Genomic DNA, 23,573 nt, shown 5'->3' with positions numbered 1-23,573 from the left:
TTTACTTTGGTAGTAAGATAAAGTAGGAGTAGGCAAGGATTTGGGCCAAACTTGAGCTTCCTACTCTGTTCCCACTTTTTATGCCGAATTTTCCACCCAATTTGAAAGGGTGGGTGGAGAGGCTTTGCCCTGATTACCTTACTTTTCACATAGTGGCAGTGTTACTGGACCAAATTTGGGTCCACTCACCCACACACAGTAAAGCCAATCTACTGACAATGGGTTGTGCAATGTTTATTGCAGGCATCAAACAAGGAGTCCAGGCAGCTAATGCTCAAAAGACCTGAACACCCCTGGCTCTCTCAGGGGTGAGGGAGAATTTTGAGGGGTGTGTGATCAGCTCACAGACATTATTCTAATTGATTGGTGGTGAGGTAACCGGGGGTCAACATCATCAACCTTCTGGTTCCAACCGGTCTGGGGTCTACGTGCTTGTGGTCAGCATATAGTTAACTTCTTCCGGCTGGTGGGGGTTTAAGTATCTGCAAAATAGCTCTAGAATATGTCTCAGAATATTATCTCTAGCCCTTGAGGAGGAACTAAAGGTCCCTGACTTTGTATAATGGCTAAACTATTATTACTTTGTCTTGCTTGACTGTTTTCCTTTGTTTCTGCATTTTCTCACTTCTCTGATTAAATTTATCCTTTGGAACTCAGGGAAGGCCTAGGAGGGTAAAGTTTTTCTACAAAGAGGCAGATGGAGGACATGGGGGGCGGGGTGGGGGTCTCTCCCGAGAAGACCCCATAGGGTCCTGCTTGGGTAATGTCCTATAAGAAGACATATGTCCTGCAAACTTTCTGGACCTGCCAAAGCAAGGTGAGAGGAAAAGAAATCATTTTCTTCAAAAATTGTTCATTCATAGGGAATAGAGCACTCTCTTTAGCAACATGAGGAATGTCGTAATAAACGTCATGCTTACTACTGAACATGTCTGAATTCTTTGTTTCCTGTTGCTAAAAATGTAGGACTCTGTAGATGCAATGAGATGATTGGTGGATCAGCTCTCACAGTATCCATGGTGTTCTTTGACTAGTGCTTTACTGAGGACTTTATATAGTTCCTTCCTTTGGATTAAATGAATGGACTTAATGATCATTAAAGTGAAGAGAGTAAATTATGAGGAGTTTTAAAATAAGAGTTCAGTTTCAGAGCTAACAGCAGTGTTTATTGGTCCTTCTTTCTGGCTTAGGAATGACGGAGTAAACAGATCGTTATGGCCTCATGACCTTCCCTATCAGGGGAAGATCTGGTAACTGAGCTATCCCTAGAACAAACTATGAGTCTTGCAACAAATGGAAACTGATGAATAGAGGTCTTATTTGTTTCTGGCTTGGATTCCTCAATAATGGTCCAAGATTTTGTGCAGAGAACCAAGGTTTGGTGTTGATCCAGGGTTTTGTATTAGGAGCCAGTTTGAATCAAGAGCCAAGAGCTGAGGAGAGGTCAGAAGCCTTGATGGGAGAGGAGGGCTTGGGGCAGAGATGAGGAAGAAGGCTTCTCTGTTTGGCCTCTGTATCCACAATGGCTTGGATTCTCCCTCACCCTCAGCTCCTGCACTAGTGGAGGCGGATCCTGCTCTTCTGAACTTCAGTCTCCCAGAACGTGGGCAGATGTGTACATATGGGTAACGTTCTTCGTCTCAAAGGAGACAGAGGAAAGTTAATGCTCTAGCAAATACCTAATTCCCAGCACAGAGTGGGTACTCAACAAATGCCCTTCTACTAAATGAAAGTAGTTTGGAAATGGCTGTTTGGTTCAGGAAGACCCTTGGCTGTTTCACAGGTGCTGCTGATTAGCACCTGAACCAGATGGTGAAGAGAAGAAGATTGAGAGGGTGAAATAAACACAAGCCTGGTCATTACTTCTTAACACTGGTGAAAATAGAGTTGACCAGTTATAGCTGAAAGGCAGTTAGCACTGTGGATAATCATCCTTTATCTCCTCCTGGTCTCATAGGCACAGATGCTTGAGAGATGCTTGAGAGAGGTGTCTGTGAGATTATTTAACACTCTGACTTTATCACATATTCATGTTAGGAAGAGTTTCATGTATTTTTTTCCTCCTTGTAATGTTGTGTTCTTGGGATTTATAATGGGAAATATATATATTTGGTTAGCAGCCGAGCCCAGTGGGTCTAGTAGATCAAAGCTCCTTTGGAAGCAAGCACCTTTATGAAAAACATCAGCTATCACTTTGTCCAATGGGATCCTCCAGCTGTGGTGACCTTGGGTACAGATGCGAGCCCCACCTTACCCTGTGGAAAGCCCAGCCGTAAGTGTCAGAGGTCTGGTAACTTCTGGAGGGGGGAGGCAGCTCTTTGGGGCATTATGTACATTAGCTGGCACATGGTAGGTGCTCAGTCAACAGAGAGGAACTCCTTTATACGTGCCCCGGAGAACAGCAGATACCATATGACTGGTTTCCGGGGCAAGGCTGAGAGAAAAGCCATTCACCCTATAACCACAGAGAGGATAGGGTTTGGTCTTACTAGGTCCACCATGTTAGTTAGAGCGGGCTCCACACAAAGTTGTAAAGGACTTAAAGGTCACTCTTACCTATTCTCTCAAGGTCCTGATCTCTTCTCCCTTCTTAGGTTATGTTCCTGCTTTTTTATAGTTCCTCCTCTGTGATCCATGTCATAATCACTTTTCAAGAGATCTTTGATTGAATCATCTCACCAAGGAGAAAATGACTAAGAAAACATTTATTTTGCATATCCCAGACATAGTTGTCTTTTATTGGGGTCGGACAAAGGAATAAAGCTCTAATCCAAAGGAGTACATTTCCAGCAGTGGAATTGAAGGTGGTGGATTAATTGGGACGGGCTAAACCACCATATCATCGACCAAATACAACAGAATTTTATATCCCATTCACACAACAATCCAGTGTGGATGTTTGGGTGACTGGATAGCTTTGCTTCACCTGGCGATTCAGAGACCCATGTGCTAGGCCTTACAGGTGCACGCGGACAGCGGTGGAAGGAAAAGAGTGTAGAGAGGCCCCGCTGCTCTGTTTAAAAGCTCCCATCAGGAAATGGCAAAATCCCCTGTGCTAACGTTTCACTGGTGAGAACTCAGTCCCATGGCCGCAAGGTCTTGCCCATTAGAGTCCTATCACCCTGGAAGAAAAGGAGGATGCATTTGGGCAGATAATCGAGTTTCAGCCAAAATCCCAGAGTGTGGAGCTTTGTTGCTCTGGAGGGTGAAGAGAGGCAGATATTTTTTCTCACACAGTCAGGAAACCGTGTCCTGTAGCCAGGCACCACCTAAGTTGAAGCCTCGTGCTGTGGCTGAAACTAATTCCCAGGATTTTTCAGACAGACTCACTAACGTCATTTAATCCTTTGTCGTCTTCCCTAGGTTTGTAATGGTAGAAAAGGACAACATGGACCTGTATATAGGTGGCCACTCGACCCAGAGCCGTTCACCAGCTCTTCCACTGCTCCCTGCTCACTGACTCACGGTCCTTTGCTTGGGATCAGCCTGGCCCCAGGTTTCTTCTCTTTTCTCTGTTTCTTCTCTTTCCCTCAACTATTTCACTGCAGATTAGCACCTGAGCCAGATGTTGAGGAGGAGCTAGAGATGGTGAGCTTAAACACAAGCCTGTTAATTACTTCTTAACACCGGTGAAAATAAGAGTTGACCAGTTGCAGCTGAAATGCAGTTAGAACTGGGGATGATCATCCTTTATCTCCTCCTGGTCTCAGATGCGCAGATACTTGAGAGGTGTCTGTGATATTATTTAACACTCTAAATTTATCATATCTTCATGGGAAGAAGAGTTTAAAGCGTTTTTTTCTCACATTATGATATTGTGATTTATAATAAGAAGTATATTTTAGAGCTTTGTCCCCTTTTTTACTCCTAAAGCCCTTAGAATTTCCTAAATGATGAGAGCAATCAATGTGTCTTTTATTATGTTAATGAGATGACTTTTGGAAAGCACTTAAGGGTGGGGGGCTGGTTGCCAGTGGAGCCAACGAAATGATTAAAGGGTTGGACCTTTCAGTCCCGCCCACCGACCTCCGGGGAGGGGAGAAGGGCAAGAGCTTGCGCCAATCACCAACGGCCAATGAGTTCGTACGTCATGCCTATGTAATGAAGCCTCCATAAAAACCCAAAGAAAAGCTGGGTTTGGAGAGCTTCCAGGGTGGTGAACGAGTAGAGGTACCTGGAGAGGTCGCGGAAGCTCTGTGCCCTTTCCCCAAACCCTGCCCTAGCATCCGTCCCATGTGGATGTTCCTCTGTATCCTTTATCATATCATTTAAGAAGAAACCAGTAAACGTAAGTAAAATATTTCTGTGAATTCTGTGTGCTCCTTTGGCAAATCAATCAAACTCAAGGAGTGGATCATTGGAAGCTCTAATCTATAGCCTGTAGGTCAGAAACACAGGTGACAACCTGGGTTTGTAATTAGCATCTGAATGGGGAGCAGCAATCTGGGGCAACGGAGCCTCTAACCCGCGGGATCTGATGAGGTAGCTGGGTAGAAAGTCTCAGAAGTGAATTAAGTTGTAGGACGCCCAGCTGGCCTGGAGAATCGCTTGGTGTGGGGAGAAACCCCGACACATTTGGTGATGAGAAGTGTCAGGAGTGAGGTATTCTGTGTTGAGTAGTAAAGGAGACACATGGGAAAGAAAAACAGAAGAAAGACTCATGGGAAGGAAAGACCGGGTTTGTTTGTTTGTTTCCTACACGGTTGGGAAGAACTGTAGTGTTTTCTTTTCAACAGTGTAACAAGAAATCATTGTAACAGTGCATGTTTATTGAGAAATTGTGTGTCTAGCATGGTCTTAAATACTTTATGTACATGGTTTCATTTAATTGTCAGTAGAACCCTAATGGTAGATGCTTTTATTACCCCTATTTCATAGTCACAAAAATTGGGCCATAGCCAAGCACACATACCTAGTAAGAAGCAGTGCTCTCTGACTGTAGAACCCAGGACTTGAACCTTTATATTACCCTCCTTACTCTAATAGCAAACTATGGCATACTCATTCTTAGAGAAAGTATGGTGAACATATTTTTCTTTTGAGAAAGTGAATTCATCTGTGATATTCGCCTTTCCTCCATGGGGTTAGAGTGGCATGAAATATCTTATCGAGAGCTGAGATCTCCCATTCAATGTTGTTAACTCAGTCATTAAAGCAATGCTCCCTGGACAGACTTCATCAAACTAGCTAGCTGGCGATAGAGTACAGGCATACCATGTTTTACTGCACTTCATTCATTGCACTTCGCAGATACTGTGTTTTTTACATATCGAAGCTTTGCGGCAACGCTATATCGAGCAAGTCTATTGGCGCCATTTTTCCCAAGAGCATTTGCTCACTTCCCGTCTCTGTCAGTATTTGTGATACGATATTTCAAACTTTTTCATTATTATATTTATTATGGTGATCGGTGATCTTTGACGTTACTACTCTGACTTGCTAAAGGCTCAGATTATGGTTAGCATTTTTTAGCAATGTAGTATTTTTTAAATTAAGATAGGTACGTTGTTTTTCTAGACATGATGTAAACATAACTTTTTTTTTTCTTTTTTCTCTTTTTTTCTTTCTTTGCGGTACGCGGGCCTCCCACCGCTGCGGCCCCTCCCGCCGCGGAGCACAGGCTCCGGATGCGCAGGCCCAGCGGCCACGGCTCACGGGCCCAGCCGCTCAGCGGCATGTGGGATCCTCCCGGACCGGGGCATGAACCCGTGTCCCCTGCATCGGCAGGCGGACTCTCAACCACTGCGCCACCAGAGAAGCCCTAAACATAACTTTTATATACACTGGGAAATCAAAAACTTTGTGTGCCTTGCTTTATTGCGATATTCGCTTTATTTCAGTGGTCTGAACCAAACCGCAGTATCTCCAGGGTATGCCTGGGTCATGGAATTTAGACGACCCAGCCTACTATAAGAGGAGAAGAAAGTTAACAGCAAGAGAAAATGGAAGGCAGAGAGAGGGAGCCACACTGTGTACCCTTGTCCTCCACACACAGGACAGAATAGATGCTGCCGGTCCCAGTTCTGTTGACTGGTCTACCTAGCTTATGAGGGAGGTCTCCTGTGAGGTTAGATGGCTGCCTTCATGCCTCACAGTAAATCCTTTTCTGCCCTTTCTGTCCTGTAACTCAACAAGTTGCAAACATTTCTCTAGCAGGTGCTAAAGAAGGCGGCAATGAGTACAGAGAAGGCAGCTTGGGTCACCTGAGGGCATGCCAATAGCTGTGCCTAATGACAATATCGGAAAGCCCAGTTTGGCTCCAGAAAGTTCCTTTGAGCAATCCCTGATATGGTGTTGACTTTTGTGGGGCCTCAGCAATGCAGAGCACCTGCAAAAGGGCTTGTTAGCTACAGGAAGTCTCTTCTGCTGTTCAACTGCACCTCCGGATCAGAAACATCAAACTCTTGGCAGGCAGAGCCTGTCAGCAGCTCGGGGAAATCTTTCCTTTGGTTTCAGTTCACGAGGTTTAGCAACCTCTTCAGTCACCTGTGAAGGAACTGAAAACCCACAGTAAACTGCAGCCAACTCACCCATTTATAATAGTTATGACCATGCACACTATTTATTGTTGCAGAGTTCCAAGCACTGTAAAGCCCTTTTGAGAATTAGTCTCTCTACTCAAATATAGAATTTGTATGTTTTTCCCCCCCACAGAGCTTGCCCTTTCTCTGTTCTATTTCATAACATCTAAAAATAACGTATAATTTACTATCACTATTTGTTTTTGTTGTTTGATTTGCCCTGCAAAGACCTTCTATGATATACTTTTCCTGGATATATAGAGATCTTCTTCACCTTACGGTGAGGTTATGTCCTCATAAACCTATTGTAAGTTGAAAATATCCTAAGTGGAGAATGCATTGGATATACCTAAGATACCGAACATCATAGCTGAGCCTAGCCCATCTTGCACGTGATCAGAACACTTAATTAGCTTACAGCTTGGGTAAAATCATCTACCACAAAGCCTATTTTTTACTAAAGTGTTGAATATCTCATGTAATCTGTTGAATACTGTACTGATAGTGAAATACAGAATGGTTGTGTGGGTCCAGCGTGGTTGAAAGTGTATTGGTTGTTTACTCTCTTGATCACATGGTTGACTGAGAGCTGTGGCCGCTGCCCAGCATCACGAGAGAATGTGGTACCACATGTCGCTAGCCCAGGAAAAATCCAAATTCAAAACTCAAAGTGTGGTTTCTACTGAATGCATATGGCTTGCATACCGTTGCAGGGTCAAAATCGTTAAGTAGAATCATTGTAAGTTGGGGACTATCTATAAATTAATTCCATTCATAGTAAGGTGACTTCGGAGGTGATTGCAAAGCAAATTTCCAATTAAACAAGTCTCTCCTTCCTTCATACAGTAAGTCTTTATTTACTGCATACTCTGTGTCTGTACTCTTCTAGATCCTGGGGATATAGCAGCAAGTAAGAGACAAAGATCTGTTCACTCATGGAAATGGGAGGCTTTCCTAAAGAAATAAAATATATAGCAACACAGATAGTAAAGATCCTATTGAGATGAATAATCAGGGAAGCATAATAAGAACTAGGGTGTAGGGGTGGGACTGTAATTTTGAACTGACTGGGCAGGGACGGTCTCACTAAGGTGACACCTGAGTAAAGATTTGAAAAAGGCAAGAGAGTGAGGCTTACAGCTATGTAGGGAAGAAGGACTGGTCAGAGAGAAGAGTGAGTGTGGTCGTTTATATATAGGTTGATTCCTTTTGGTCCTTGTGTTGCAAAAGGGAGACAATAGTTCCATAATGATTGACTGTGTTTATGGCTGAAACCTATTGCAATGGACTGTGAGTTTGTGTTCCCCCCAAATTCATATGTTGAGACTGATCCTGATGTAATGGTGTTTAGAGAGGGGGTGTTTGGAGAGGGGGTCTTTGGGAGGTGATTAGGTAATGAGGGTGGAGCTCTCATGAATGGGATTAGTGCCCTTACAGGAAGAAGCTAGAGAGCTCTCTCACTCTTTATCTCCCAGTGAGGATGCACCCAGAAGTAGGCAGTTTGTAACCTGGAAGAGAGCTCTCACCAGAACGCCACCATTCTGGCACCCAGCCTCCAGAACTGTGAGAAATACATTTCTATTGTTTATCAGCCACCCAGACTATGGCAATTTGTTTCAGTAGCCCAAAAGGACTGAGACACCTAGGAAATTAACTAATTGGTTTGAAAGGATAAAACAGTGTGAAGAAATCTCAAAAGATTTTGTCTAAAATGGCTGTATTTAAAATAAAACAGTCAAATCTGTTTATATAAGGCATTGTTAAATTCAAACAAAACATACTATATTTTATCAAATAACTGCATTTCATTTTGAAGCAATTATTTTTATGACAAATAACAGAAAAGCTTCTCTGATAGAGAAAAAGTAAAGGTATAAGACAATGATCAACACATTCAGGTAAAAAAAATTAAGAAAGTAGAACTCATGTTAAGTGTTCTTACCACAATAAGATAAAATTTTCAAAAATGAATTCAGGAAAAAGTCTTTCTTCAAGGGCAACTTAACCTGACTTGGTTTTTCAGCTTCTATTTATGAGTCAAATAAATCTAATAACTTGAAGGTACTTCATTTTGCAAGCCTGATATGATCCACATCCCTGAATCTTCTATTAATGACTGAGAATATCCCTAAACTGTTTTGTGTGTGGAATCAAGAATCCTGGTCATCCCCTCCATATCTGAATAACTGCACTGGGAAATCCTTTGGTGCCTATGCAATTATTATCCTATTTTCCAAAATGAGAAGCTATAGGGAAGAAAATAGTAAGAAGGCAAGAATGCTCTAACCCTTTAGCTGGTTTCACTCAATGGTGACTTTGTCAAAGTCCCAAGAAGAGAGGATAAGCATCCTTCATATCTGTCCTGTGTTGGAGAGGGGGCTCTGCTCTGGGCTTGAAGTGGGTCCATCACACCCTCACCTTCTTGAAGGTCAGTACAGTTTCTGCCCTCAGCAAGTGTTCGGGAAACTTTTCAGTGTGGACACAATGATTAATTTAGTCTTAGAGTTCAAAGCCTCATTCTATCATTTTGAGTAAGTGACAGCACAAAGAGAGTACAGTAAAACAAAACAAAAAAAAACCCCAAAGGCTGGGATCAAGGCTCTCTGGAAATGCACAGAAGTTTCCAGATAGGGCTCTGCAGTTAGGTCAGGCCTGACCTTGTAGGCTCTGCCCCTCCAAGGCATCTGAGCATCTAAGTTCACAAAAGGTCATGAGCCACTAGACACTTCAGATCTCTCATTTAAACATTGCCAACATCCAGATAAGAATGTCTCTTTTTCATTTTCCTAGCTCCTTTTAAATGCAATAGCATTTGTTACTGTTTTGGGACAATAAAGTTGCAGTGACCTCTTCCTTTGTAGAGACCTCAGTGATCTGCCAGGATTTTCAGGGACATGCTCTCCAGCAGTGGTTTTAAACTTTTTATTTGTTTTTCTATGTTTGTTTGCTTTTAATCCGAAGTGCATTATATGGCTTGTCAGCTAAATGGTTCTCTGTCTGGTGTGTTGTTTTTAATGATCCTCTGTGGCATCCCTTCCATTTCTCACTCCCTGATCACCAGAAGTTAATAACAGTAGAACTCTAAACAAATGAGCCACTATTTCCAAGGGACCGTTTCTGCCAGCATTAGATTATTTTTGTATTGTATGAAATGGTTTCCTAGGAGGATTTTATTTTCAGTAACCACAGTCTTTTTTGCTTCTTGATTTCATGGATGGTAGAAAAGAAAACAGTTTTGGATATGTAGAAAAATTGTCTTTAAAATCTCCAGCTACATAGCATATAATTTCCTATAAAATTTTTATTGTGAAGCACAGAAGAGCCTTTTAATGGAAGTAATCGCAGGTGCTTTAATATAAAGCTTGTATAGAGAGAGATTTTATAAGCTAAATTCTATATCCTAGGGCCCCTTTAAGTTCAGTGGGAGAACTAACCATAATGCTGTGGTTTCAGCCTGTGGCCCATAATTTTCCCAAACTGTTTATTCACTTGAAAATTGTGAACGGTTAGTTTCAGAAGCTTTATAATCTGTGAGAATGCCTTTAACTTCCCACCTACCCCCCCCCCCCCACGACACACACATGCCCCCTTCATGGGTCTAAGCTTGCTCTTTGCCTTAGACATCTCATGTTTGGGAGCGAAAGTTAGATTTCTTTTTAAAATCTCTTTTCAACCAATCCTTCCAAAACAAATCTGGTGAAGTCGATGCCATGCAGGGTTGAGACGTGGTGAACTGGCTGGGCAGCAACGTGGGTTCCTGTACGGATCCAATACTGCTGGAGAAACTAGAAATTTTCCTAGAAGCTTGTGGGAGAAACTAGCTCTACTTTTCCAGGAGGTTGGTTTATTGACTCATTCATTAGACTGTTGTTCTTACATTGTCTACTTTAAGTCAGGCATTTTGCCAAGAGTTGTAGATACAGATGGTTTTGACATAATTCCTACCCTCAAGGAGAAATGACAGTAGGATTCAGACAAGTAAATTGTCTATGACACTGTACTGTAGGAGACTAGAAAAGGAGTGAGGGGGGCAGAGGATGCTAGACTACATCATGCGGGATCAGGTGAAGTGTCTGCCCAGGGGTACTGAAGTTGCAGAGCTCTTCGTACAGAAACCTTAGCCTTAGTGGCATGGTATTGCCTACTAGGTACTTTCCTTCGTGTGCAATACTTTTGCAATTGATGAAACAAATGCATCTTCCTCAACTGACATCAAACAAATGTGAAGAGAAGTGACATGCTGAGGCAAAACAGAAAGGGAAATGAGTACATCTCTAAAACTCTAAACATTTTTCCATTCATATGTTGTCAGTCATAGATAGAATAGCCATCTATAAGAACTGCTGTAGCCAAAGGGATTGTGTGCACCGAAGAAAAGAGGGCGTCTGAGTAACTTGTCTAGGAATTAATGGCCGTCTCTACTACTCAGGAAAAAAAATCCATCAGCCCTTTCTCCTGTTTCTCAGTGGCTAATGAACCATGTAAAACTCCACCTTTGTACAGCAAGTTGGCTATAAGCAGTGCTTAGGAGGAAATCAGCAGCAGCTAACACCTAGAGTTAGTGAAATATCTCCCAGCATGGTATAAATCATCTGAAATGGAATTAATCGCCATCCTTTCAGTTTGTTTCCTAATGTGGGGTCCAAGGACCAGGTGCATCGGAACCATATAGGATGCTTGTTACAAGTACAGGTTCTTGGGTCTCTCTTCCACAACTACTGATTAAGAATCTGTTTGGATAATGGCCCTAAACATGCATTTTAATAATAGAATTCAGTGATTTTATGCACACCACAGTTTGGGAGTACTGCTATGGCAGTCTACAATCTTAGAGTACAATCTGGCATAGATATACATGTAAAGTAAGAACATAGAGATATAAGGAATACATTTAACTCATGATAATAAATGTGGTTAAAAAGAGAATAATACTTATTATATTGCAGTCCCAGAAACCACTGAAACACAATTTATGGAGAGCAAAACTGCATGAAGAAAACAAATTGATGCTTTCTTCTTGGATCTGCTAAGATTATAAACAATATCTTTCGGCTGGACTTCAAAGGAATTAGGGAGATCAGAAATCACTATTTATCAAATTTGCTGAATTATAAAATAGTTCCACCCATGTGGCATGAAACTACTAGATACGTTGCATATGTAAACAGCAGGAGGAAGGTTTACCATGGGTGCTGACAGAGACACAGATTCCTCTTCCGTGTATCTATCATGCCTTTCAAAGAAGGGGCAAATAACTTCAAATATGCTACATGCCTTTCAGCATTAGAATCCTCTTAGCTAATAAGTGCTAAGCACAGAGATGCTAATTGCTGACCGGTCTCAGATCCAGGAGCTTTAAGTAGCTTTCCTGATGGGCTTAATTGGCTTTTGCACTATGTGTATCTTGCTAGTGGTAAGTTCAAGGTCTATTTCATAGACACTAATGGTACCTTGGTATAAGTACAAATTTCAAACCAGAGCCAATTTTATTCCATGATAACAGTCAGGATCTGGGGTGAGGGTGTGTCCTATTACAACCAAGAAGATTTATATAAATTTTATGAGCAGCTTTACAATCAATTTTCTTTTTTTTAAATTTTCAAAATTTCTTTAATATCTGGCTTAATAATAAAAGAGCTGGATTGTCATAACTGTTTCTCCATTCAATCTGTTACAATATTTTTTTATTTTAAAAATTTTTATTGGAGTATAGGTGATGTACAATATTGTGTTGGTTTCAGGTGTACAGCAAAGTGAATCAGTTATACATATTTCCACTCTTTTTTAGGTTCCTTTCCCATATAGGCCATTATAGAGTTCCCTGTGCTATACAGTAGGTCCTTATTAGTTATCTATTTTATATATAGTAATGTGTATATGTCAATCCCAATCTTCCAATTTACACCCTCCCCAAGCAATTTTCTTAATTATCCAGGCTTGGGCAAATGGACATGCAGGTAGAATCTCACCTTTCCTTGGCCACTTTTCATTTCATAGCTGATGCTGACTCCTCCCTCCCTTGCTCTAACTCTCCCTCTTTCCTGGGGTTAAGTACATTTTCCTAGCCATCCCTGCTAAACAAATAGTTCTGGGTTATGATCTGCATTGGCTGAAGCTAATTGATGAATGAGAAAAAGCAGAAAGTTCAAAAGTCTGCATCAGGTTCTTAGATTTTCATATGATGTAGGAAGAAAGAAATAAAAAGGGAAAGGGAAAAAGGAGAAGGAGAGAATTATATAAATATGAAAAGAAAGCAAGATTATGCCAACTAGACATTAGATGTCAGTATCATTTTATAAAGATCAAACTTGGAAGAGGAAACATTTTTACCTGTTATTAGGAATAACAGTTTTTCTCTTCTTGTTATGGATTGAATTGTGTTGAAGATGTTGAAGTCCTAACCTCCAGTACCTGTGAATGTGAATTTATTTGGAAATAGGGTCTTTGCAGATGATCAAATTAAAATGAGGTCATTAGGGTGGGCCCTATCCAATATGACTGGTGTCCATAAAAAGAGGAAATTTGGGCCCAGAAATACAACGTGACAGAGAGAAAGCAATGTAAACACATGGGGAGAATGCCTGAGGCTACCAGAAACTAGGAGAGACATGGAACAGATTCTTCCTTCCAGACCACAGAAGGAACCAGCCCTTCCAACACTTTGATTTCTGACTTCCACCCTCCAAAACTTGAGACAATACATTTTTGTTGATTAAGCCACCCAGTTCATGGTACTTTGTCATGGCAGCCCCTGGAAATGGGTGTACTTCTTGAAAATGATATTTAGAATTAAAAAGAACAAATTAAAATGTTATGAAATTGTAGAACTTTGCTCTGTGGGAGATAAGAATTTTCTAAGGAATTTTCTGGTTTGGTAAATGGACTGTTAGAAATTGAGAGTGGGAAAATAAGGTTGATAGGCAAGGTGGTAACTCAAGTTGAAGTCAAATTTTCTGAACAGCAATGAAGATAGAAATAGAATTACCATGCATTAAAATAACAGAGACAAAGTACAAAAGCTCTGGGTCTCAAGTTAATCTCAGGCCACTGGGTGTGGACTAATACAGCTGAGAGGGCTCTTATAATATGGCACAAGCTCCCCTTTTTCACATGATGAAATTGAGGGCTCGGGAAGTTAAATTGCTGGCCAAAAAAATAGCTTTTAGCTTACAGAGCTGTCACATTGGATATATGAACAGAAGCTTGATATAGCAGAACCAATTCCATATACTTTATTACACGAAGTGATTAACTCAGAGACAGGCATCACTGTCTGCCAGTATGATTCCAGAATCCAGCCTTGTCTTAGGAGGCAAGGGTTTTAGGTTTCTGCCCGGAGACTTTCAGTCATTCAGTAGCTACATGCCACGTTTACTCACCTGAAAGGAGAAAGGAAATTAAGGTTTCAAGGGACACAGGAGTAATTATTTCCTCCATATCACATTTGTTTTATATGGTTTGAAGGTGACATGCAAGATAATGAGGTGATGTCTCCCTCTTACCCTCCCTCTCTCCTTCTCTATTATCATTAGATGATAAGCAGGAACTGTTACAGAATCGACTAAAATTCATGAACCCAGTATGAGAATCCCTAAGATCTCAGGCTGGATGGCGATTTTACACAGCAAAGAAAAACAGGAAATCTTGAATGCTACAATTGAAAGTGAGCCCCATCTATCAAGACCTCCGGGTCTGGAAGGACTTGTTGGACATCACTGCAGGATGTCCAACAAGAATCATAATCTGATGGAGCAGTGGCTTCATTTCTGAACTAAAAGCTAATATTCATAAACTGCTGGTATGCTTTGCTGAGAAAATCTTATCTCCTAATCTTAGAAATTGGCTTTAATTTTTAGGAGCTATGCCTCAAGAAATATACTTTTCAGGTTGGCTATCTCACCTATCATGGTATTCTCTGATAATTATACACATAAACTCAAAGTAGGGCAGGGATTCTGTACTTTGGTCAACTTTTTTCTATCAAAGTAAGCTTTCATAACCCCTCTCTAACAGTAACTAAGACAAATCCTTATTTTAGATTTGCAGAAAAAAATGTGAAGTACAAAGAGTTCCCGTATACTTCACCTCCAATTTCCTCTATTATTATTAGCATCTTACATTAGTATGGTACATTTGTTACAATTAATGAACAAATATGATACATTATTATGAACTAAAGTTCATACTAACTCATATTTCCTTAGTTATTACCCACTGTCCTTTTTCTGTTCCAGGATACCACACAACATTTGGTTGTTACATCTCCTTACACTCTTATTGGCAGTGACAGTTTCTCAGACATTCTTATTTTTGATGAACTTGACAATTTTGAGGGGTACAGGTCAGAGAATGTCCCTCTATTGGGGTTTGTCTGATGTTTTTCTCATAATTAGACCAGAGTTATATGTTTGAGGGAGAAAAACTCCAGAGGGAATGTACCATTTTTATCATATTTCAGGGGTATATAGTACCCATCTCACTGTGACATCACTACTGGTGTTAAACCTTGATCGCCTGGCTCAGGTCGTGCTTGTCGGTTTTCTCCACTGTAAAGTTACTCTTTCCCCCCTTTCTGAACTGTACTCTTTGGAAGAAAGTCATTCTCCACAGCCCACACGTAAGGAGTGGATAGTTATGCTCTACCTCCTTGAGGGAGACATTTCCATGAATTATTTTTAATTCTTATGCAAAGGAGACTTACCTGTTCCCTCCATTTATTAATTTATTTGATCATTTATTTATATCAGTATGGACTTAGGAACATTTTTATATCTTGAGTTACAATCCAATACAACTTTATTTTGTTGATTAAATTGTTTCAGCTTTGGTCATCGGGAGCCCTTTCATTTGGCTCCAGTATTCCCTTTGATACATTCCCATCACTGTGGTGTGTTTTTTTAAGCACTTCTTTACATAGTGGCACTACAGATATCCAGGGCTCATCTTGTTTATTTCCTGCTGTAGTCCTAGAACCAGCCATTTCTTGGTTCTTTTCATTGGAGAATGGTATAAAGATCTGGGCAATAAGTGTGCTCATTGCTACTGAAATATTGTTTCTCAAAGGCCTTCTCAGCTGCCAGAGCAAGGAAATGTATGTGTATAATAACCCTTACATATACATATATTGAAAAATATTATCTGTAACCACCTGTATCTACATTAGGCTACATATGAGTTCATATTGATGTCTCCAACTCTAATGCATTGTTACATGAGTCATTCTAGCCTCTTCCCCTTATCTTACCATTCATTTATGTTACTTATCTGCCATTCAAACCAGCTGCTTTTCACTTATAATGGTTGCTTCTAGTATATATGTATAGTGGTATCAGAATTATTAACCAATACCCGCATGGGAAACAAATTTATCGATTAGAGTACAGTGCTTATATACAATTTCTTTTGCTTTCAGTCTTACACACTCCACTCTTTTCCAAAGTTACCTTGATCAGGACCTTTTCCCTCACGTTCTTTTGTGAGGTTTTTTCATACATTTGTGATACAGTTAGATTGTACTGTCACATCCTGCATTCCATCCTTGGATTCCCCTGACTTCCTATGTGATATTTTTAAAATTTGCTTTAAGATTCATTCTTTGTACTGTAAACTTCTATGGGTTTTGACAAATTCACAGTGTCATTTATTCACCATTGCAGTATCAATACAGGATTGTTTCACAACCTTAAAAAATGTCCCGTGTTTCACCTATTCACTGTGTCCTCTACCCTTAAAACTCTGCCAACCATTAATTTTTTTCACCATTGCCAGAAATGTATCTTTTCCAGAATGTCATATAATTGGAATCATGTATGTACTTTTTCAGGCAAGCTTCTTTCACTTAGCAATATGGATTTAAGATCCATACATGGCTTTTTGTCATTTAATACCTCTTTTTTTATCCCCCCTGCTAAAAACATTCCATTGTAATCATGTACCAGTTTGTTTACTCATTTACCTTTTGAAGGACATCTTGGTTGCTTGTAGTTTGGGGTATGAATACTGCTCTAAACATTCTAATACAGGTATTTAAGTGGACGTACAGTTTTATCAATTTGGGTAAATACATAGGAGTGTGATTGCTAGATTGTGTGGTAAGACTGTGTTTAGCTTTGCAAGAAATTAATAGACTGTCTTCTAAATTGGCTGTACCATTTTACAATCCCACCAGCAAAGCATGAGAGTTCCTGTTGCTTCACATTCTCACCAGCAATTGGTATTATCAGTTTTTTTTTAAAATTTTAACCAAACTAATGAGTGTGCAGTGCTTTCACTTTGCTGTTTTAACTTGTAATTCCCTAATGATGTATGATGTTGAGTCATATGATTATTTGCCATCTGTATATATTCTTTGGTGAGGTGTGTAAGGTGTTTTTTCTGCCTATTTTTAAACTGTGTTTTTCCATTTTTGACTTTTAAGAGTTCTTTGTATGTTTGGGGTACAAGTCCTTTATCAGATATGTGTTTTGCAAGTATTTTCTTCCAGTCTGGCTTGCCTTTTCATTCTCTTAACAGTGTTTTCCACAGAGCAAAAGTTCAACTTAACAATCTTTTTCTTTCATGGACTATGCTTTTGGTGTTGTATCTAAAAAATCATCACCAACACAAAGTCACATAGATTTTTGTCTCCTAGAATTTTTATACTTTTAGAAGAAACTATAGAAGTGCTAAAGCTTTCCATTTTATATTTGGGTTTATGATGCATTTTTAGTTAATTTTTGTGAAAAGTGTAAGGTCTATGTTTAGGTTCATCTTTTTGCATATGGACATGCAATTTGTTTTAGCATCATTTATTGAAAAAAGTATCAATTCTCCACTGAATTGCCTTTCCTCCTTTTTCAAAGATCTATTGACTATATTTGTTTGGGTCTATTTTTTTTTTGGCTTTCTAGTCTGGTCCAATGATCAGTGTATTATTCTTTCACCATGCTGGTATTGATTACTTGATTACTGGAGCTGTATAATAAGTATTGAAATTGGGTAATGTAAGTCCTCTATGTTCTTCTCCAGTATTGTGTTGGCCATGCTAGGTCTTTTGTCTTTTCATATAAATTATAGAATCATTTTGTCAATTATCTACAAAATAGCCTCTTGGGGTTTTGATTGGGTTGCACTGAAGCTATAGAACAAGTTGGGAAGAAATGACATCGTAACAGTATTGAGGTTTCCAATCCATAAACATGGAATATCTCTCTGTTAATTTATATCTTTCTTGATTTCTTTCATCAGAGTTTGTAGTTTCCTGTATACAGATTTTGCATATATTTTGTTAGTCCTTCATTTTTTGTGCTACTGTAAATAGTATTTTTTAAAACTATACATTTCACATTGTTCATTGCTGTTACTTAGACAAGCAATTGAATTTCTTGTATTAACATTGTATCCTGCAACCTTGCAATATTCACTTATTAATTCCAGGTGTTTTCTTGTCAATATTGGGAGGTTTTCAACATCAGCAATCCTGTCATTTGTTTAAAAAAAATTATTTTTCCCTTTCCTTTTCCAATCTGTGTACTTTTTTAATTGCATGAGTTCTTATATGATGATGAATAGGAGTTATGAGAGTGGACATCTTTGCCTTGTTCCTAATCTTAGGGGGAATGTGTTCAGTTTTACACTACTAAGTATGATATTAGCGGTTGGTATTTTATAGATATTCTTTACCAAGTTCAGAAAGGCCATTTCTTTTTCTTTTTCCCAGTTTTTTATGTTACATAAAGATTGTATACATTTTGGATTGTACAATATGATGTTTTGATATCCATATACGTTGTGAAATGACTACCATCATCAAGCTAGTTAACATATTTGCCAATAGTTATTTCCACCGTTTTTGTGGTGAGAACACTTTAGATTTACTCTTAGCAAATTTCAAGTATACATTACATTATTATTAAAATGGTCATCATGATGTACATTAGGTCTCCAGAACTTATTCATCTTATAACTGAGAGTTTGTCCCCTCTGACTCACATCTCCCTTTTCTTCCTACCCCCCAGCCCCTGGCAACCACGATTCTGCTCTGCTACTATAAGTTTGACTTTTTTCTTAGATGCTACATGTAAGTGAGATCAGCAGTAAATTTGTCTTTCTTTGTCACACATGACAGGATTTCCTTCTTTATCAAGACCTTATAATGTTCTGTTGTGTGTGTGTGTATGTGTGTGAGAGAGAGAGAGAGAGAGAGAGAGAGAGAGTGTGTGTGTGTGTGTGTGTGTGTGTGTGTATTCTTTATCCATTCATCCACAGATGGATAGATTGTTTCCATATCTTGGTTACCGTGAATAGTGCTGCAATAAACTGGGAGTGCAGATATCTCCTAGAAATGATGATTTTATTTCCTTTAGATATATACCCAGAAATGGGATTTCTGTATCATATGATGGTTTTATTTTTAATTTTTTGAGGAAACTCCATACTGTTTTCCATAATGGCTATAAAACTTACATTCCCACCAATAGTGTACAGGGGTACTCTATTCTCCACATCCTCACCAACACTTATTATCTTTTGACATTTTGGTAATAGCTGTCCCAACAAGTATAAGGTGATATCTCATTGTGGTTTTGATTTTAATTTCCCTGATAATTAGCGATGTTGAACATCTTTTCATATACCCGTTGGTCATTTCTGTGTCTTCTTTGGAAAATGTCTGTCCAGGTCCTTTGTGCATTTCTTAGTTTGTTTTTTTTTTTTTTTTTGCCGTACGCCGGCCTCTCACTGTTGTGGCCTCTCCCGTTGCGGAGCACAGGCTCCGGACGCGCAGGCTCAGCGGCCATGGCTCATGGACCCAGCCGCTCCACGGCACGTGGGATCTTCCCGGACTGGGGCACGAACCCGTGTCCCCTGCATCGGCAGGCGGACTCTCATCCACTGCGCCACCAGGGAAGCCCCTGGTGTTTGTTTGTTTGTTTTGGTTTTTGCTATTGAGTTGTTCCTTACATATTTTAGATATTTAGATATGGTTATTAGATATGGTTTTCAAAATATTTTCTCCCATTCTGTAGGTTACTTTTTTATTTTTCTAATTATTTCCTTTGCTGGGTAGAAGCTTTGTAAAGTCTGTAGACCCACTTGTTTTTGTTTTTTGTTACCTGTGCTTTTGGTGTTAAATTCAAAAAATCATTGCTGGGGCCAAAGTCAAGGAGATTTCCTCTATGTTTTCTTCTAGAAGTTTTACAGTTTCAGGTCTTAAATTCAAATCTTTAAATCATTTTGAATTGATTTTTGTGTATGGTGTAAGATAGTGATCCAATTTCATTCTTTTCCACGTGGGTAACCCATTTTCCCAACACCATTTGTTGGAAAGGCTATCCTTTCCCCACTGTGTACTCTTGGCATCTTTGTCGAAGTTTAGTTAACCATATATTCACGGGTTTATTTCTGGGCTATTTATTCTGTTCTGTTGGTCTATGTGTCTGTCTTTATGCCAGATCAATACTGTTTTGATTACTATGGCTTTGTAATATAATTTGAAATCAGAAAGCATGATTCCTCCAGCTTTGCTTTTCTTGCTCAAGAACACTGTATCTATTTGGGGTCTTTTGTAGTTCCATACAAATTTTAGGATTTTTTTCCTGCAAAAAATGCCATTGGAATTTTAATGGGGATTGCATTAAATCTGTAGATTGCTTCGGGTGGTATTGACATTTTAAAAATATTCTTGCAATCCATTAACACAGGACATTCTTTCACTTATCTGTGTTTTCAATTTCTTTCATCAACCTGTTGTAGTTTTCAGTGTACAGATCTTTCACCTACTTGGTTAGATTTATTCCTAAATATTTTATTTTTCTGATGTTCTTGAAAATGGGATTGTTTTATTTATTTCTTTTTCAGTTAATTTGTTGTTAATGTATAGAAATGTAACTGATTTTTGCACTTTGATTTTTGCATCCTGCAACTTTACTGAATTTGTTTATTAGCTTTAACAACTTTTTTGCGGAGTCTTTAGGTTTATATATAAAATCATATCACCTTCAAACAGACAATTTTAAATCATCCTTTTCAGTTTGGATGCCTTTATTTCTTTTCCTTGCCTAAACAATCTGGCTAGGACTTCTAGTACTCTGTTGAAAAAAAAGTGGAGAGAGAAGACATGCTTATCTTGTTCCTGATCTTAGAGGAAAAGCTTTTAGGTTTTCACTGTTGAGTATGATGCTAGCTGTGGCCTTGTCTGAATTATGTTGAGGTATATTCCTTCTGTACCTAACTTGTTGAGAGGAGTTTTTATCATAAAGGATGTTGAATTTTGTCAAATGCTTTTTCTGCATCTATTGAGATGACCATATGATTTTTATCCTTCATTTTTTTAAAACGTGGTGTATCACATTGATTTATATCCTTATGTTGAACCATCCTTGCATCCCAGGGATAAATCTCACTTGATCTTGGTGTATGATCCTTTTAATCTACTGTTGAATTAGATTGGCTAATATTTTGTTTAGGATTTTTGCATCTGTGTTCATCAGGGATATTGGCCTGTAATTTATTGGGCTATAGTATCAAGGTAATTATGGCCTCATAAAGTGAGTTTGGAAATATTTCCTCATGTTCAACTTTTTGGAAGTGTTTGAGAAGGGCTGGCATTAATTTTTTCTTAAATGTTTGGTAGAATTTACCAGTGAAACCCTCTGGTACTGGACTTTTCTTTGTTGGGAGATTTTTGACTACTGATTTAATCTCCTTGCTTAACATAGTAATATATTAATTAGGGGTTGATGTTCATATATATTTACGATTGTTATATCCTCTTGATGAATTGACCCCTTTATCGTTATATGATGACATTCTTAGTTTCCTCTTAAATTTTCAGACTTGAAGTCTATTTTGTCTGATACTATTATTGTTATCTCTCTTCTTTCGATTTTCATTTATATGGAATATCTTTTTCCATCCCTTCACTTACAGCCTATGTCTGTCCTTAAAGCTGAAGTGAATCTTTTGTAGGCAGTATAAAATTGGATCTTATTTTTTAATCCATTAAGCCACTCTCTCTTTCATTGGATAGTTTAATCCACTTAGCTTTAAAGTAGTTCTTAATAGGTTAAGACTTACTATTGCCATTTTGTTCATTGTTTTTTGGCTGTTTTGTAATTTCCTTCCCCTCTTGCTGTCTTTCTTTGTTATTTGATGATTTTCTGTAGTGGTATGCTTTGATTTCTTTATCCTTTGTGTATCTACTATAAGTTTTTACTTTGTGGTTTCCATAAGGCTACAAAAAACAGAGCTATAACAGTCTATTTTAAGCTGATAATAACTTTGATTGCATACAAAAACTCTACCCCTTTACTCCCTTACCCACATTTTATGCTTTTTGATGTCACAATTTACTTTTTATATTGTGTATCCATAACAAATTATTATAGCTATAGTTATTTTTAACACTCTTATCTTTATACTTGTCTTTAATACTTACTTTATACTAGAGTTAACAGTGACAAACCTACTATTGCAGTATTATAATATTCTAAATTAGACTATATATTTACTTTTACCATTGTTTTACACTTTCATATGTTTTATGTTAATTAGTGTCTTTTCATTTCAACTTGAATAACTCCTGCTTTAAGCATTTCTTGTAAGGCAGGTCTTGTGGTGATGAAATCCCTCAGGTTTTGTTTGTCTAAAAAAAGTTGTTATCTCTCCTTGATTTTGTTGTGGGTTTTTTGTATAAATTTTTTAATTTTATTTTTAAAATTTTATTGGAATATAGTTGATTACAATGTGTTAGTTTCAGGTGTACAGCAAAATGATTCAGTTATACATATGCATATATCTATTCTTTTTCAGATTTTTTTCCCATATAGGTTATTACAGAGATTGAGTAGAGTTCCCTGTGCTATACAGTAGGTCCTTGTTCATTATCTATTTTATATATAGTAGTGTGTGTATGTTAATCCCAAGTTCCTAATTTATCCCTCACCCACACCTTTCCCCTTTGGTAACCATAAGTATGTTTTCAAAATCTGTGAGTCTGTTTTTATTTTGTAAATAAGTTCAGTTGTATCATTTTAAATTAGATTCCACATATGAGTGATATCATATGGTATTTGTCTTTCTCTGTGTGTCTTACTTCACTTAGTATGCTAATCTCTAGGTCCATCCATGTTGCTGCAAATGGCATTATTTCATTCTTTTTTATGGCTAATATTCCACTGTATATATGTACCACATCTTCTTTATCCATTCCTCTATTGATGGACATTTAGGTTACTTCCATGTCTGGGCTATTTTAAACAGTGCTGCAATGAACATTGGAGTGCATGTGTCTTTTTTATGTATGGTTTTCTCCAGATATATGTGCAGGAGTGGGATTGCTGAATCATATGGTAGTTCTATTTTTAGTTTTTTAAGAAACCTCCATAGTGTTCTCCATAGTGGTTGTACCAATTTACATTTCCACCAACAGTGTAGGAGGGTTCATTTTTCTCCACACCCTCTCCAGCATTGATTGTTCGTAGATTTTCTGATCTCATTCTGATTGGTGTGAGCTGGTACCTCATTGTAATTTTGATTTACATTTCTCTAATAATTAGTGATGTTGAGCATTTTTTCATGTGTTTTTTTGGCCATCTATATGTCTTCTTTGGAGAAATGTCTATTTAGGTCTTCTGCCCATTTCTGGATTGGGTTGTTTATTTATTTGATATTAAGCTGCATGAGCTGTTTTTTTTTTTTTTTTTTAAAGAAGATGTTGGGGGTAGGAGTTTATTAATTAATTTATTTTTGGCTGCGTTGGGTCTTCATTTCTGTGCATGGGCTTTCTCTAGTTGTGGCAAGCGGGGGTCACTCTTCATCGCGGAGCACGGGCCTCTTACTGTCGCGGCCTCTCTTGTTGCGGAGCACAGGCTCCAGACGCGCAGGCTCAGTGGTTGTGGCTCACGGGCCCAGTTGCTCCGTGGCATGTGGGATCTTCCCAGACCAGGGCTCGAACCCGTGTCCCCTGCATTGGCAGGCAGATTCTCAACCACTGCGCCACCAGGGAAGCCCCGAGCTGTTTTTATAGATTGGAGATTAATCCTTTGTCAGTTGCTTCATTTGCAAATATTTTCT

Source organism: Stenella coeruleoalba (genome assembly GCF_951394435.1).
Source record: "Stenella coeruleoalba genome assembly, chromosome: 4".
NCBI classification, from domain to species: domain Eukaryota; kingdom Metazoa; phylum Chordata; class Mammalia; order Artiodactyla; family Delphinidae; genus Stenella; species Stenella coeruleoalba.
The sequence above is the reverse complement of the archived record's forward strand: the minus strand, read 5'-3'. Positions refer to the sequence as shown.